This window comes from Corythoichthys intestinalis, chromosome 11, assembly GCF_030265065.1.
Source record: "Corythoichthys intestinalis isolate RoL2023-P3 chromosome 11, ASM3026506v1, whole genome shotgun sequence".
NCBI classification, from domain to species: Eukaryota; Metazoa; Chordata; class Actinopteri; order Syngnathiformes; family Syngnathidae; genus Corythoichthys; species Corythoichthys intestinalis.
In genome coordinates this window covers 40,891,139-40,906,428 of record NC_080405.1, presented here as the reverse complement: position 1 = coordinate 40,906,428, position 15,290 = coordinate 40,891,139, and positions in this window count along the sequence as shown.

Sequence of the window (15,290 nt, the reverse complement as noted above, 5' to 3'; positions counted from 1 at the left end):
GTCAATTGGCGAATATAAGATGGTGTTTTTTGCATTGAAATAACACTGAAAAAGAGGGGGTCGTCTTATATTCGCGGTCTAGACATTATACCCATTCACGACGCTAGATGGCACCAGATATCATTGAAGCTATGTTCAATGACCCAGCAGATTTGATCACTTTTTTCTGTTCACCCATAATAAAGTCATAAAAGAACCAAACTTCATGTTTTTTTGTGACAAAGAAGTATCTGTTCCAATCACTCTATCAGAGAAAAATCAGAGTTGTAGAAATAACTGGAAACTCAAGAGAGCCATGACATTATGTTCTTCACAAGTGTATGTAAACTTTTGACCACAACTGTATGTACTGTATGTTGAATGTACATATTCGTGCGAGTTTTATTCATTTTTTTCTTAATGCATTGCCAAAATGTATATGATCGGGAAAAATTATCGGGAATGATTGGAATTGATTCGGGAGCAAAAAAAAGCAATCGGATCGGGAAATATCGGGATCAGCAGATACTCAAACTCAAACGATCGGGATCGGATCAGGAGCAGAAAAACATGATCGGAACAACCCTAATAATAATAATAATAATAATTCCTGTAATATTGTAACGAATTGGGTTCTAATGTGGCAGACGTTTTTTTGCTGAACCTATACACACCGCGGGGCTGACGTGCCAGAGACAGAGAGCGGTGAGCTTGACAGTTTTTAATTTCAATGTTTTCTTGAGAACACATCAATTGCGGCAGACAGTAGGCTTTTCTGTGTTGAATAAGTTGTGAAATAAATGATAAAAACGTAGCCAAGCTGGCGATTTCTTTGGCCATGTTACCACAATAATAATTGCCAGCTTAACTTATAAAGACTGGCGAATGGTGGTGGGAGGAGGACCGTGGAGACTTATTGTTGAGCCAGTTCACGGATGCTCACCCCACGCTTATGTTTTTCTATAATTTGCATCTTCATTTAAAAGGTAAGCGTCACCATTTTCTGTGTTTCACCACCTGTACCAACCTTTATGAAACCTCTGTTGACAAGAAAATCCGCCGTGCGTTCATCTGCGGTGCTGTCATATCGTCGTATTTCGAGCATGTCGTCGGATGTAGAAAAAATTGGCAAGTCAAATTTTACGTCGGATGTCGAAAAGATCGTGTGTCGAAGCGATCGTATGTGGAGGTACCACTGTACTTTAAAAACCCCGCGAATAACTGAAACAGTGAATTTCGAAGTGCGAATTGGCGAGGGATCGCTGTTTATTTTATTATTGCTCATCACAAAATGCAGGCAACACTCGTTTAGTACAAATGGATGCTAAATGTAAAATATTGTCCCGTGGGCCACAAGTTGACCCCTGGGCCGCAAGTTTGAGACCCCTGTCCTATAAGATTTAAGGTTAAAAAAAAGCATAATTCATGCATAGAAGGGTCAAGCCAAAAATATGAAACTTGGTTTTGACCGTAACAAAATCTACCACTCACTTTTGAGAATATCAACCCCAGAACTCTGTTACAGATGTTTAAATCACTATCCAACCATATTGCCCCATTAATAACATTTGGAAGAAAACAAACAAACAAAAAATCCTTCGAGTTTCACTAAAGCGGCCTCCCCCAGGCAGTTAGTAAAGTCTGGTATTGACTCTGGCACAAAGTGAAGTCAATCTTCACGATACTTTATGGAGTGTTGCAGAGTAGACAACACCTCACCCCTCTTTGTTGTATGACCTGTTCACAGTACTTGAGTTTTTTTGTGTGTGTCTATGGATAGTGTTTGCGTAAAAAGTACAACAGAGCCCCATCAACAAAACACTGCCCTTTTTGTGTAATTTGGCAACTAACAAACACATTACACAGTTTGATATATTCAGTGTCAAGGCATTCAAACGCATGATTGCTTTGAACACAGTGTGGTTTCTTGCTTCAAAACAATGATCCTGTTGGGTTGCGGACAAATATAGTTTTGGTTGGGATTCAACTCCGGCTGTGAAGTGCTTATACTCTACGTCTTCTTGTACTTTTCCCTCGTCTGTCTGTCACAGGGCCTCCTTTGCCCATCGTTTCTCAGTACTTTCACCACTTCTTCACGGACACATTACACCTCCTTAATGTGTCTAACTACTTTACTCGCCAACATGATTGGAGGTATGATTCAGATGAAAGTCCAATTGTATGAACAGTCCATTACCTAGTTTGACTTTCCTCTCCAAGGGTCACTCGGAATACAATCCCTTTGGCTGATGACTATATTAGGAGGATTCTAGTGATGCCATACTGCGATGTCTTCAAATTTCTGGTGACTGCAGCGAATCAGTTATGCCGTACCTTTTTTCTTTTCTTTTTATAAGCACTCAGCTACTCTCAGAGCTACTCTTTGTAAAAGATAGTAGAGAGCATTGTAGCTACTATATTGAGGAGTACAATAGCTTGTCCCTACAGTATGCACTCAAAGGTACTTCTTTTGCGATACTGTGTGCCCTTGACATTTTTACAGCTTTTTTTTGGTCCTGGAAAATATTCAAGCAGTTACCCCGGAATCCCATAATTAGACCAGTGGGGTACATTAGTGTAGGTTGTACCATGTGTAGAGCTAGGCATCCAAGACCGCCAACTAAAAGCCCAGATTAGTAATTAACCTTTTCCTGGGTCCTAATTACACCATAAAAATATTTTTAATTGCTTTCATTGTTCTATTAGCACGTAATCCTTGTGTTTGGATTGTAATCAGAGGTTGGTAGAGTAGCCAAAAATTGTACTCAATTAAGAGTAGCATTACTTCAAAATAATATTACTCAAGTAAAAGTCAAAATAGTCTTCCGAACAATGTACTCAAGAACAAGTAAAACGGTATTTGCTGTATAGAATACTCAAGTAATGAGTAACATTGTGGGTAACTGCTTCCAAATTTGATTTTTTTTCTCTCTCAGGACAAAGTTATCTATGAACCGTTGTTATAATGATACTTGTACAATAGCCTATAACCACATTAAGCCAAAAAAAAAAAAAAAAAAAAATCATTGAATTCCGCGAGAGAGAAAAATGACAGAAATAAAGCATTATTCATCCAAAGAGCATGAGTGCCCTCTAGTGGAGAAAATAGTTCCTAGTTTGAATAGTGAAAACAGCAGTTCCTTCGTAGTTACTATTATGAAATTAAAAGGATCATATCTCGGATTTTCCGTGGTCAATCGGTGCCAAATAAAGACTAGGAGAGAGATTAAATCCGCGCTTTTGAGTCATGTTGAGGGCAGCGCGCTATGCCAAATGCTTTACTTTTTACGGTGCTTTAAAGACACCGCATGATTGAACAGGTTGGCGTGATCATAGAATAGCAAGCTTGCGTCTTATTGGTATAATGGAGTCATGTGATTATTGTTGCGACGTCTCATTGGTGAAATTGGTAGAGCTACTCCTGGCATTGTTAGTTAAAAAAAAAAAAAAAAAAAGATCTAATATGAAGTAGGGACTCTTGTGTAACCCAAAGTAGCGGAGTAGGAGTAGCGTATTTTCTTCACAAATCTACTCAAGTAAAAGTTAAAAGTATGGCTTAGTAAAACTACCCTTGGAAGTACATTTTTCGCAAAAAGTTACCCAAGTAAATGTAATGGAGTACGTGTTAAGCATTACTACCCACTCCTGGTTGTAATGATAAAGAAAGCAACAAACTCACTTGAACGCATCACATAAACAGGTGGAAACTTGAAAAACACAACATTGACTCATAATTTAATTAGATGATATTTGCCATTTACTACCAAATGTTTTCTGCTGTTAATGTTTCAGCCGTTCCGATATATATTTTTTTCAAACATAAAATATGTGCTTTGGCTCAATAACGGTTGGTAAATATTTCTTCAAAGCACTTTTTTTCCCAGCTTTACTTCTGACAAATGGATGCAAGCACTGTAAGAGAAGTCCACAAATTGCTTTCTTAAAATAATGTGCCTTTGACAAACATTTAACTCGTATGCAGGCTTATATTTTCCACTGACAGTGTGCAAATGGAAATAACACCTTTATTCTGTCACTTATAGGGCACATTTGTCTTTGCAATCTCATTCTCATCAAATTGCCTCTAATTCCTCTGTTGTTGATTCCTTCCCCAAGCGTTTGAGGTCTAGAACAGCTGTCACCACTAAGCTAGCAGACAGATGCTAGCATCACACCCCAGCACACTCACTGTGTCAGACGACCCTTTCAAGCTGTTTGGCCCAAAAAGTCATACGTTCCTGTCCAAGTAGGTGCATTGTGCAATTGGCAAAGCTCCATCTCTTGCTGTCTCATCCACTAGCAGATTAACCCACACAGTGGTGCTAAATGGAGCTCATGTGCCTCCATGAAAGTCCACAATGAAGCCATAATGCTCTCCTAAATGTTGCCCCACAACAATTACTGAATGAATATGATAGCTTCTGGCAGTGAATCTACTCAAGAGTGTCTACGCTTGTGCTCTGATAGGATGTAATAGCTATATTGTGTACACATTCATTAGTTTAGTAGATAGCAAGCTTGCAGTTCCCTAGTGGCTCTCATCTCAGATCTTTTATCAGGACATTGGTCAAAAAAGGTAGCTGTACATTTAGCTTTATGCAGGACAGTGTGGAATTTAAATGCCTTGTCCTGCAGCCATTATTTGTCCTCCCTTTTGGACTTGCACCTATTGTGCTCACTGCGTTAAGAGCAGCTTTAGGTAGGCAATGTTAAGCATATAGGAAAGTGCTATTTGACCTCATCATCTGATATGCCATCATCTCGCAGGCACCACTGCCACAGATGAGTCATTTTCCATAGTCAACGCGACTGTTAGTAAGTAGGAATTGGTGAGTTTAATTCAATACAGTGATCCCTCATTTTTCGCGGTTAATGGGGACCAGAACCCGCCGCGATATGTGAAAAACCGCAAAGTAGCGCCTCCCCAAAAAAGAAAAAAAAACAACTTTTTTTTTTTTTTTTGTGTGTGTTCAATGTATTTATTCTAGGGCTGTCAAAATTATCTCGTTAACGGGCGGTAATTAATTTTTAAAATGAATCACGTTAAAATATTTGACGCAATTAACGCACATGCCCCACTCAAACAGATTAAAATGACAGCACAGTGCAATGTCCACTTATTACTTGTGTTTTTTGGAGTTTTGTCGCCCTCTGCTGGGGCTTTGGTGCGACTGATTTTATGGGCTTCAGCACTCATGAGCATTGTGTAATAATTGACATCAACAATGGCGGGCTACTAGTTTATTTTTTGATTGAAAATTTACAAATTTTATTAAAATGAAAACATTAAGAGGGGTTTTAATATAAAATTTCTATAACTTGTACTAACATTTATCTTTTAAGAACTACAAGTCTTTCTATCCATGGATCGCTTTAATAGAATGTTAATAATGTTAATGCCATCTTGTTGATTTATTGTTATAATAAACAAATACAGTACTTATGTACCATATGTTGAATGTATATATCCATCTTGTGTCTTATCTTTCCATTCCATCAATAATTTACAGAAAAATATGGCATATTTTATAGACGGTTTGAATTGCGATTAATTACGATTAATTAATTTTTAAGCTGTAATTAACTCGATTAAACATTTTAATCGTTTGACAGCCCTAATTTATTCAGAACTATCTTTGGAAAGAGATACATGTTTTTTTTCTTTTTCTTTTTACCTTTTCACGATGAATACACACCTTTTTACTCAAGTAAAAGTAAAAAGTATGCTGTGGTAGAACTACTCTTATAAGTACATTTTTCTCCAAAAGTTACTCAAGTAAATGTAATGGAGTAAATGTTTCGTGTTACTATCCACCTCTGCATTTTATACTATCAAAAAACAAAATGCTGTTACTGCCGTACAATACTGTTTGTATATGACAGGTTGAAAGTACAAATGCTACATTTCACCTGCAAAAAAAAAAAAAAAATGTTAATAAAATATCCAAACTTGTTAGAGCCACGCCGTGTGACGCAATCCGATCAACATGTTTAGACCAGGACTCGTACCTGCGCGCTCGACGCGTTGAGGACAAAAGGTGAGTGCTCTGACCACTATGCTAGCAGGTTAAATATTGGTATCTTGAAGGCATCAAAAGGTATATTTCCATGCACCGCAAATGACTGACTTGTGTGTAACCATCACACTAATAAACTAAGAGTTACCTTAAAATTAATTGTATTTTGAATGGAGGATGACAAGTGCGTTTTCCCTGTGTTACGTCCATAGCATGTAGACAACGAGGAAGTAACCTTGAGATGTGGATTGTTTCAGCAGCTCCATCGCGTTGACAAACGCTCTTCCTTTTGAACCAGTTTGCCGCGTCATGACTGTGTCGACACAGTTCAATGAGTTCATGCATCGGTCACGTGATTTTCTTGTAGCGATACGCGCACCGACGCAGGGGTTTCTCCATGAGCTCGATGTGCGTGCCGGTGCATTAGTATCACTGGACCCATCACTAGTCATCGTTGTGCGCTGCACTTCCCACCATGATGTAGTCTTCGTTAGTGTAGACACAGACAGTAGACCTTGAAGGAATTCGCCCCCCCAGGCAAAGCCGCGGAAACAGCGACAGCCGAACCAAACAGTGTTCCGCTGGCACCGCTCCCGCAAGTCGGCCGGGAGGGGCCAATCCCGCGCGTTCACTCCGGTGTTAACCCTTTGTACTGACTCTATTTTGAACGGTTCAAAGAAGGCTCACCGAAAACAGGTTGACAATTTATTCGTCGACAATGGTCAAAAACAAGGAAAACAGACAACGGAGAGACAATGCTGGATCCAGGGTCAGCAAAACAACGGCTACATAGAAATGTTCCCGAGAAGCGACGGTTGTTATCTAAATGTTCAGTCTTTTGAAAGCTCTTGCGGGGCCGGGCCGTGGGCAGGAAGAAGGGTGTGTGTGGGATTATTGTCCTTTGTTGATTGGACTGGGATTGGGAGTTACTATTGTCCGGGCAACGAGGATGTGGATTCTGCCCCCTCAGCATCAAAGGGGGCTCCTGGAGTCTTGTCAGTTGTGTTATCAGTTGGATATCGGGCGTTCTCCGATGCTACTTGTTTTAGGACAGAACGCCCTGCTCTTTGTCGTAGAGTGCCCGGGAGAACTGATTGCGAGAGCTGGTGCTTCAATCTTGCTCATAACGCACGTTGGCCTTCTGTGATAAGATGGCGTTGTGTATCTTTTATGCCCTCTATTCTGCTTCTTTTCATTAAACTATTGTATAGTGCTATTTATTTTATATTAGGTGTGTTAGGACAAACAGTCCTGCAGTTAATATGAGAAACGATACTATTCCCTGATTGATTATATTAAGTGTGTTAGAGTAATGCAAACAGTTCTATGGTGTGCGAGAAAGGTAACTATTCCCTTCAACCTGTTGCGTGGTTAAAGATGTTGTTCAGCGCATATACTGAAGCATTCCTAAAATATTCACATATGTAATTCATGAATATTTTTCAGGAAATAAAACAAACAAAAAAACAGAACCATTTAATTTTTACTATTATATTTAAGCATTTTTGAAAAAAAAAAAAAAAAAACCTGACCTGGGTATTATTCTATGCAAATGACGATATGCTTCCTGCATTTTAAACGGTTGTTTTCCTCCAACTGTGTTCGTGTTTACTGTGTTATTCCATGTTAACAGTTTGATGACATATTTGGATGTACATATATGACGTTAGGTGCTTCAAGATAATCATCGGTGCACAACCAGGAAAAAATAAAATGCTCAGCTCCCACAGCAAACGTGTTTGAGGTGGAAAGTAGATATTTATCATTCTCTGAGCTCAAAGTAAGAGAAAAAAAAACATTTAAAGAGAGACGTCTTGAAAGCTGCTGTCAATCAAGTTCTAAAACACCAGACAGGTAGGGGCTGCTTCTATGATCTGTAGACGTCTTACTTTGATGCATTGCTACAGTTATAATGGTTATCACTGGAGCCTGCATTTTTTTTGCATTTAGGTGAATACATACATATGTGTATAAAATGACAAGAGTGTTTGGTGGGCAGGAGTGATGGATACAAGCTAACCATTACAATAATTACAGTAGCACATCAATGATTGTGATGACTGGATGTACCCAGAGAGGCTATTGAGAACGAAGAGTGTCTTGGCTCACATAGAAATTTTGGAAGTTGGGTTAACCTGGAACATCAACATTTTCCATTGGGTATTTTTTGATAAACATCAGTCACCGTGACTAAAATACTTGCGAAAATACCCTAATGCAATATATCGCAAAGTGTAGTATGGGTACAACTGCAAGTATGTCGGTTCTCACCAGTAGTGTTACTTAAATGAGTAACTGTCCAAGTACAATTCAGTTGTATTTAACTTTTAAGTTACAACATACTGTATTTGCTATTAGCTGAGCCCTCCCACCGGATTGGACATTGGCAATGAATAAATTCTGATTTAGGAAAGGCTTGTTTTGACACTTTTATTTTGGGATTTAGAAAAAAAAATTAACATACGCATGTTTAAATTTATTAAACTTTTTTCCTTCAAACGTAGTGCTGCAACGATTAATCGATTAACTTGAGTATTTGGTCAGAAAAAAAAAATTCAAATTAAATTTTACTGCTTCGAGTATTCGTTTAATTAAAGTGATGTTGTAATTGTTTATTTTGAAAGTGTTTGCATTTAATTTTATTGATTAGGGTGGAAATACTGCCCTCTTGTCTGCCTCATTTCACATGGCTGAATCCAACTGCTCCCTGTAAAGACCAACGTAAGCTAAGTTTTGGTCTGAGCTTGTGTTTTTTTTTATGTATGTTGTATATGTTTTCATATTTAGCCATTTTTTTGGGAATATGTGTGTGAACCATTTGTTAAGAGCATTGTATAAAAACATTAGCATTGTATAGCATTTAAGCTAGCGGACTTTTGCTATGTGTGTTAGCCAACTGTTCTTTTGTTGTACATAGATCCTCATTTTTTTTTTAATAGCGTTTGAAGCTCAGCTCAGGTATTTTAATTTTTCATGTTCCTTATCCGATTACTGGATTATTCGAACTAACTAGCTCATCGATTAATCGACTACTGAAATAATCGATAGCTGCAGCCCTACTTCAATGCTATAGATATAGTTTTTTTGGTGTATATTATTCTTTCCGTCATTAGTTTAGGATAATTCTCGGAGAGTGATGTTTTCTCAGATTACATTTATAAAAATATGATATTACTAAGTAATAGAATAATATCACTTCATGAGTAATTCTATTCTTTGTCTACGTAAAACTGGGATTTTATTGTTAAAAAACATGACCTCTTTTTTGTAACATAACAACTTTAGGCATTTAATCTGTGTCTCATTCTTGATGAACACTCGAGTCTACTTTATTGGAATGTTAGTCATAATATTGGTACGTAAAGAGCCTGATACTTTTTCAGGTAGTGTAATGTTAAAAAAGGAATGCACTAAAGTAGTGCTGCAACGATAAATTGATTAACTCAAATAATTCGATTAGAAAAAAGGTTCGAATTAAATTTTGTTGCTTCAAGCATTCGTTTAATTGAAGTGGCGTTGTAATGGTTTGTTTTGAAAGTCTTTGCATTTAGTTTTATTGATTTGGGTGGATACACTGCCCTCTAGTGGCAACAGTGAAGATGACATAAGTCCTTTCACATGGCTCAATCCAGCTGCTCTCTGTTAAAACCAACATAATCTTTTTTAAGTTTTTGTCCGAGATAGATTTTTTAATGCATTCGTAATTTAGTATATAGGTATATTTAGCCGCTTTTTGTGGGAAAATGTTTTTGAACCATTTGTTAATAGCGCTGTAAAAGAAAAGTTAAGAGCATTTGAAGGAGATAGTACATTTTCTCGTTGGCACCGTCTAACTGTTTGCATTATTCTCACACACTTAATATAATCAATCAGGGAATAGTATCGTTGTATTACTCTAACACACCCAATAGAAAATAAATAGCACTTATACCATAGTTTAAGGAAAACAAGCAGAATATAGGGCATAAGAGACAAACAACGCCTTCTTATCACAGAAGCCCAGCGCGTGCGTCATTCAACTGACTAAGCAAGATTGATGCACCAACTCCCGCAATCAGTTCTTCCAGAACAGTCCAGAACAAATGGCAGAATGTCCTGTCCCGACACAAGGAAAACCAATGCCCGATATCCAACTGATAACACGACTGACAAGACTCCCAGAGCCCTTTTGACGCTGAGGTGGCAAAATCCACAACTCCCGTTGCCCTGACAACAGTAACTCCCGAATCCTCCTGTCCAATCCACAAACAGACAATAATCTTAAACAACACCCACGGCCCGCCCAGCGAGAGCCTTTAAAAGACTGAATGTCTAACTAATAGTGGTTATTTTTCTCAGGAACCTTTTGTTGACTTCTGATATGGTGACCATGGAACGTGTTTGCCTTCTTGCAGGAGTCTGTTTCTGTTTCGCCTTTCTGTTGATCGCTGTCGACCCGAATAAATTGTCAAATTGTCCTCGGTGAGCCTTCTTTAAACCTTTCAAAATGGAGTCAGTATAAAGGGTTAAGACCGGGATGTCCAAACTTTTTGCAAAGGGGGCCAGATTTGGTGTGGTAAAAATGTGGGGGGGCCGACCTTGGCTGATGTCCTTTAAGTAGAACAATATATTTAAGCAAATTTTAGCAAGCCATTCTGTGTGTCACATTTGCTTTATTATTCTTTTTGATTCATAATTTCAACAATCTTGCAACGAGCCTTTGTGGCGTTCTCTTTCGACTTTTGGGCTCTTGCGAAATACCGCTGTTGTGAAATTAAACTAGCTTCAAGTTGCGTCAATTTCTCGCTGCATATCTTCCCTGTAATCTTGTCGTACATGTCAGTGTGTCTTCTTTGGTAAAATCGCCTCACACAGTTGTTGCATATTTTAGTGGAGCAATAGTCCAATTTTCACCTATCCTTGAAGTGTCGGCCATCGCAGTCAACTTTCTTTTTTTTTGTGTTGATTTTCATCATTTTAGAAAATTGGAAGTAAAGGGTCACACGGGGTAATGTTGCCTAGAGTGCTGCTGCCTTTTAGTGGGTAAATGAGGAGCAGCATTTAGTGTGTAAGCCACTTTATATGCTGGTAGCAGTACTGCTGACCAATTTTTTAAGGGTGTGTGCAGGCCAGACGTTATTAATTTTATGACAGAGGCTGGGGCCCGGGTGAAATTTGACCATGAGCTGCATTTGGCCACCGGCCCGGACTTTGGACATGTCTGACATGACTAAGTTGAACGTGCGGAGTTTGGCCTTCTGGCTGGATTGCCGGATTCCGCCGGCCTGGCTTGTTGGATCTGCGCCAGTGAGGGTCCGGCGGTTAGGCTGGCATGATTCCGGCGGTCTGGCTGGAAGGTCAGATTCCTTCAATCTTATAGCATTTAAGATAGCGGACTTTTGCTATGTAAGTTAGCCAATTGTTCTTTTGTTGTACTTAGATCCTCATTTATTCATTTTTTTATACCGTTTGAGGCTCAGCTTAGGTATTTTAATTTTTTTATGGTTCTTATCTGATGACTCGATTATTCGAACTAACTAGTTCATCGATTGATCGACTACTGAAATAATCAATAGCTGCAGCCCTACTTCAATGCTATAGATATAGTTTTTTTGGTGTATATTATTCTTTCCGTCATTAGTTTAGGATAATTCTCGGAGAGTGATGTTTTCTCAGATTACATTTATAAAAATATGATATTACTAAGTAATAGAATAACATCACTTCATGAGTAATTCTCAGTCATTCAAGTGACAACTATTGCTATCTGATTGTTTCTATATGATAATGTTGGCACAAGTTCTGATTTCTAACTCAAGTTTGATCCCTGTTCTTGATTCTGTCGTTGTTAAAAAAAAAAAAAAATCTGTGTTCTGTGTTCAGTAGTACTGTAGATAGAATAGTTCACATTGCTGACTTTCTGCCAAGCAGTAGCACAGTACATTTCAGCCTGGTATGCAGTTTCGAAGGTTTTCATTGGCAATAGTACAATTTTTGTCATCATACCAAGCACAGACACCAACCGCATGGATTGTTAAGCTGTACTCACTGCAGACATGTCATTGGTTGACAGAATTGTTTCCTTGTGAAGCAATGGGATTAGAAAAACCCATGCCGAGAAGAACAACAGAAAATACGGAATGTCCCCCATTGTTGTCTTTTGTCAGTTACATTCATCTTGCATCATACGGTTATTGTGGTATTATGATTGAAAAATCTAGTATAAATACCAATAAGATTAAGATTTAAACAACATACAGTGTTTTATTGTATAGATGTGTAGTCCTACATAATGTTGGGAACATGGATATTAATATCTGAGATAACAGGAAATTGCAAGGGTCTTCTGAAGGTCCCATGACGTGTACAATTCTTTACTCACCTCAAGACAGACTGCTTCAGGATCCATCTGCTGCTCAGTGGTGTAGAAATTCCCTGTGTTAAATCCATCTGTAGATATTCCTGAGTCATAAATTCGTTTGAATCTGGAATGTGTTAGTGAGCCAGCCAAAATACCTCATTCCTTTCCATTCCACGTGGACTGTCTAGAAGGCCCGCGACCAGTAAATGAGTGAAAAATCCAGCTGGGAAAAATATGTGTTATTTCTCCTCCCAGAACCCCCCCAAACCCCTAGAAAAAAACTGCATTTTATTTTAGTCTCTTGATTTGACATCCTTTTGTTTTATTTCAGCCTGACCGCCTCAGGGAATTTTCTTAGGTAGTGATAAGGTTTCAACTTCATGCCTCAGCGCGTGGATCTCTTTAAAACCTGACGTCTGTATAATGAAGGAAATGGGGTGTCCTACCAACTTACAATCATGCAATTACGCTCGCCAAACTCCCTTTCGACTGCAGCGTCACACCTTAAATAATTTGTATTTTCTAAGGTGCGCTTGAGGCGATTAACAATGCGCAGTGATTCTCTACTTCAGTAATGAGATGCCACCAGAAGTTGATATTCGTGGCATTTCTTCTGACTTGACTCTTGACTGACCTTCTGTATTCCAGCCCAGTAAATAGAAGCACATTCCTCATTACTTCACAGGCTAACTGTGTTCTCCAATAGAAGGGAAACCTGAAGCATCTCTGCATACCTGCATACCTCAAAATGTCATTTATCACAAGTAATGATCTCAACTCTGTCATTGCTCAAGAAGAACCTTTTTCATGCATATATTTTCCCACTCTAGATAGTACATTAGATAGGATTAATGTGTCAAATTCAACAGCGCTCACATGCGTTCAGCATCAATTCCATTTATTATGTTGACACCTTTTGGCGAGAGGGTTGGAGTCAATTTCCACTGGGATTGGAAGAAGACAAATGAAGTCATCATTAACTGATACAAGAAGTGATGAACAGGAGCAGCAGTTGTCGGAAGAAGCACGGAAGTACAGTGGGGGAAATAAGTATTTGGTCAACCACCAATTGTGCAAGTTCTCCTACTTGAAAAGATTAGGGAGGCCTGTAATTGTCAACATGGGTAAACCTCAACCATGAGAGACAGAATGTGGAAAAAAACAGAAAATCACATTAATTGATTTTTACAGAATTCATTTCCAAATTAGAGTGGAAAAACTGTATTTGGTCACCTACAAACAAGCAAGATTTCTGGCTGTCAAAGAGGTCTAATTTCTTCTAACAAGGTCTAATGAGGTCTAACGCAGCTCTGCTCGTTATCTGGATTAATGGCACCTGTTTTAACTCATTATTGGAATAAAAGACACCTGTCCACAACCTCAGTCAGTCACACTCCAAACTCCACTATGGCCAAGACCAAAGAGCTGTCGAAGGACACCAGAGACAAAATTGTCGACCTGCACCAGGCTGGGAAGACTGAATCTGCAATAGGTAAAATGCTCGGTGTAAAGAAATCAACTGTGGGAGCAATTATTAGAAAATGGAAGACATACAAGACCACAGAAAATCTCCCTCGATCTGGGGCTCCATGCAAGATCTCACCCTGTGGCGTCAAAATGATGACAAGAACGGTGAGCAAAAATCCCTGAACCACACAGGGGGACATAGTGAATGACCTACAGAGAGCTGGGACCACAGTAACAAAGGCTACTATCAGTAACACAATGCGCCACCAGGGACTCAAATCCTGCACTGCTAGACGTGTCCCCCTGCTGAAGAAAGTACACGTCCAGGCCCGTCTGCGGTTCGCTAGAGAGCATTTGGATGATCCAGAAGAGGACTGGGAGAATATGTTATGGTCAGATGAAATTAAAATAGAACTTTTTGGTAGAAACACAGGTTCTCGTGTTTGGAGGACAAAGAACACTGAATTGATTCTGAAGAACACCATACCCACTGTGAACCATGGGGGTTGAAACATCATGTTTTGGGGCTGTTTTTCTTCAAAGGAACCAGGACGACTGATCTGTGTAAAGGAAAGAATGAATGGGGCCATGTATCGAGAGATTTTGAGTGAAAATCTCCTTCCATCAGCAAGGGCATTGAAGATGAGACGTGGCTGGGTCTTTCAGCATGACAATGATCCCAAACACACAGCCAGGGCAACAAAGGAGTAGCTTCGTAAGAAGCATTTCAAGGTCCTGGAGTGGCCTAGCCAGTCTCCAGATCTCAACCCCATAGAAAATCTGTGGAGGGAGTTGAAAGTCCGTGTTGCCCAATGACAGCCCCAAAACATCACTGCTCTAGAGGAGATCTGCATGGAGGAATGGGCCAAAATACCAGCAACAGTGTTTAAAAAGCTTGTGAAGAGTTACAGAAAACGTCTGACCTCCGTTATTGCCAACAAAGGGTACATAACAAAGTATTGAGGTGAACTTTTGGTGTTGACCAAATACTTATTTTCCACCATGATTTGCAAATAAATTCTTTAAAAATCAAACAATGTGATTTTCTGTTTTTTTTTTTCCACATTCTGTCTCTCATGGTTGAGGTTTACCCATGTTGACAATTACAGGCCTCTCTAATATTTCCAAGTGGGAGAACTTGCACAATTAGTAGTTGACTAAATACTTATTTGCCCCATCTTATGTTTTTAAAAAATTTTTGTATGGGGCCACAGTGGTTTTGTACATATCGTTCTGCAGGCTATCCTCATTATAGGACGTCTCAGAAAGTTTGACCAAATTTGCTGTGCTCACGCTCAGCGCAAAAAGAACCCTTTGTAATTTCTTAAATTCCTGCATAAATTGGTCGTAAAATGGGATCTGTAATCTAAATCTCAATTATAAACAAACATTGTCTGCTTGAGATAACAGCACTTTTTTTGTATTTTGCATTTGTATTGAAACATTCACATTCATGTTTACTGTAGCTGCAGACGAGCACAACCATC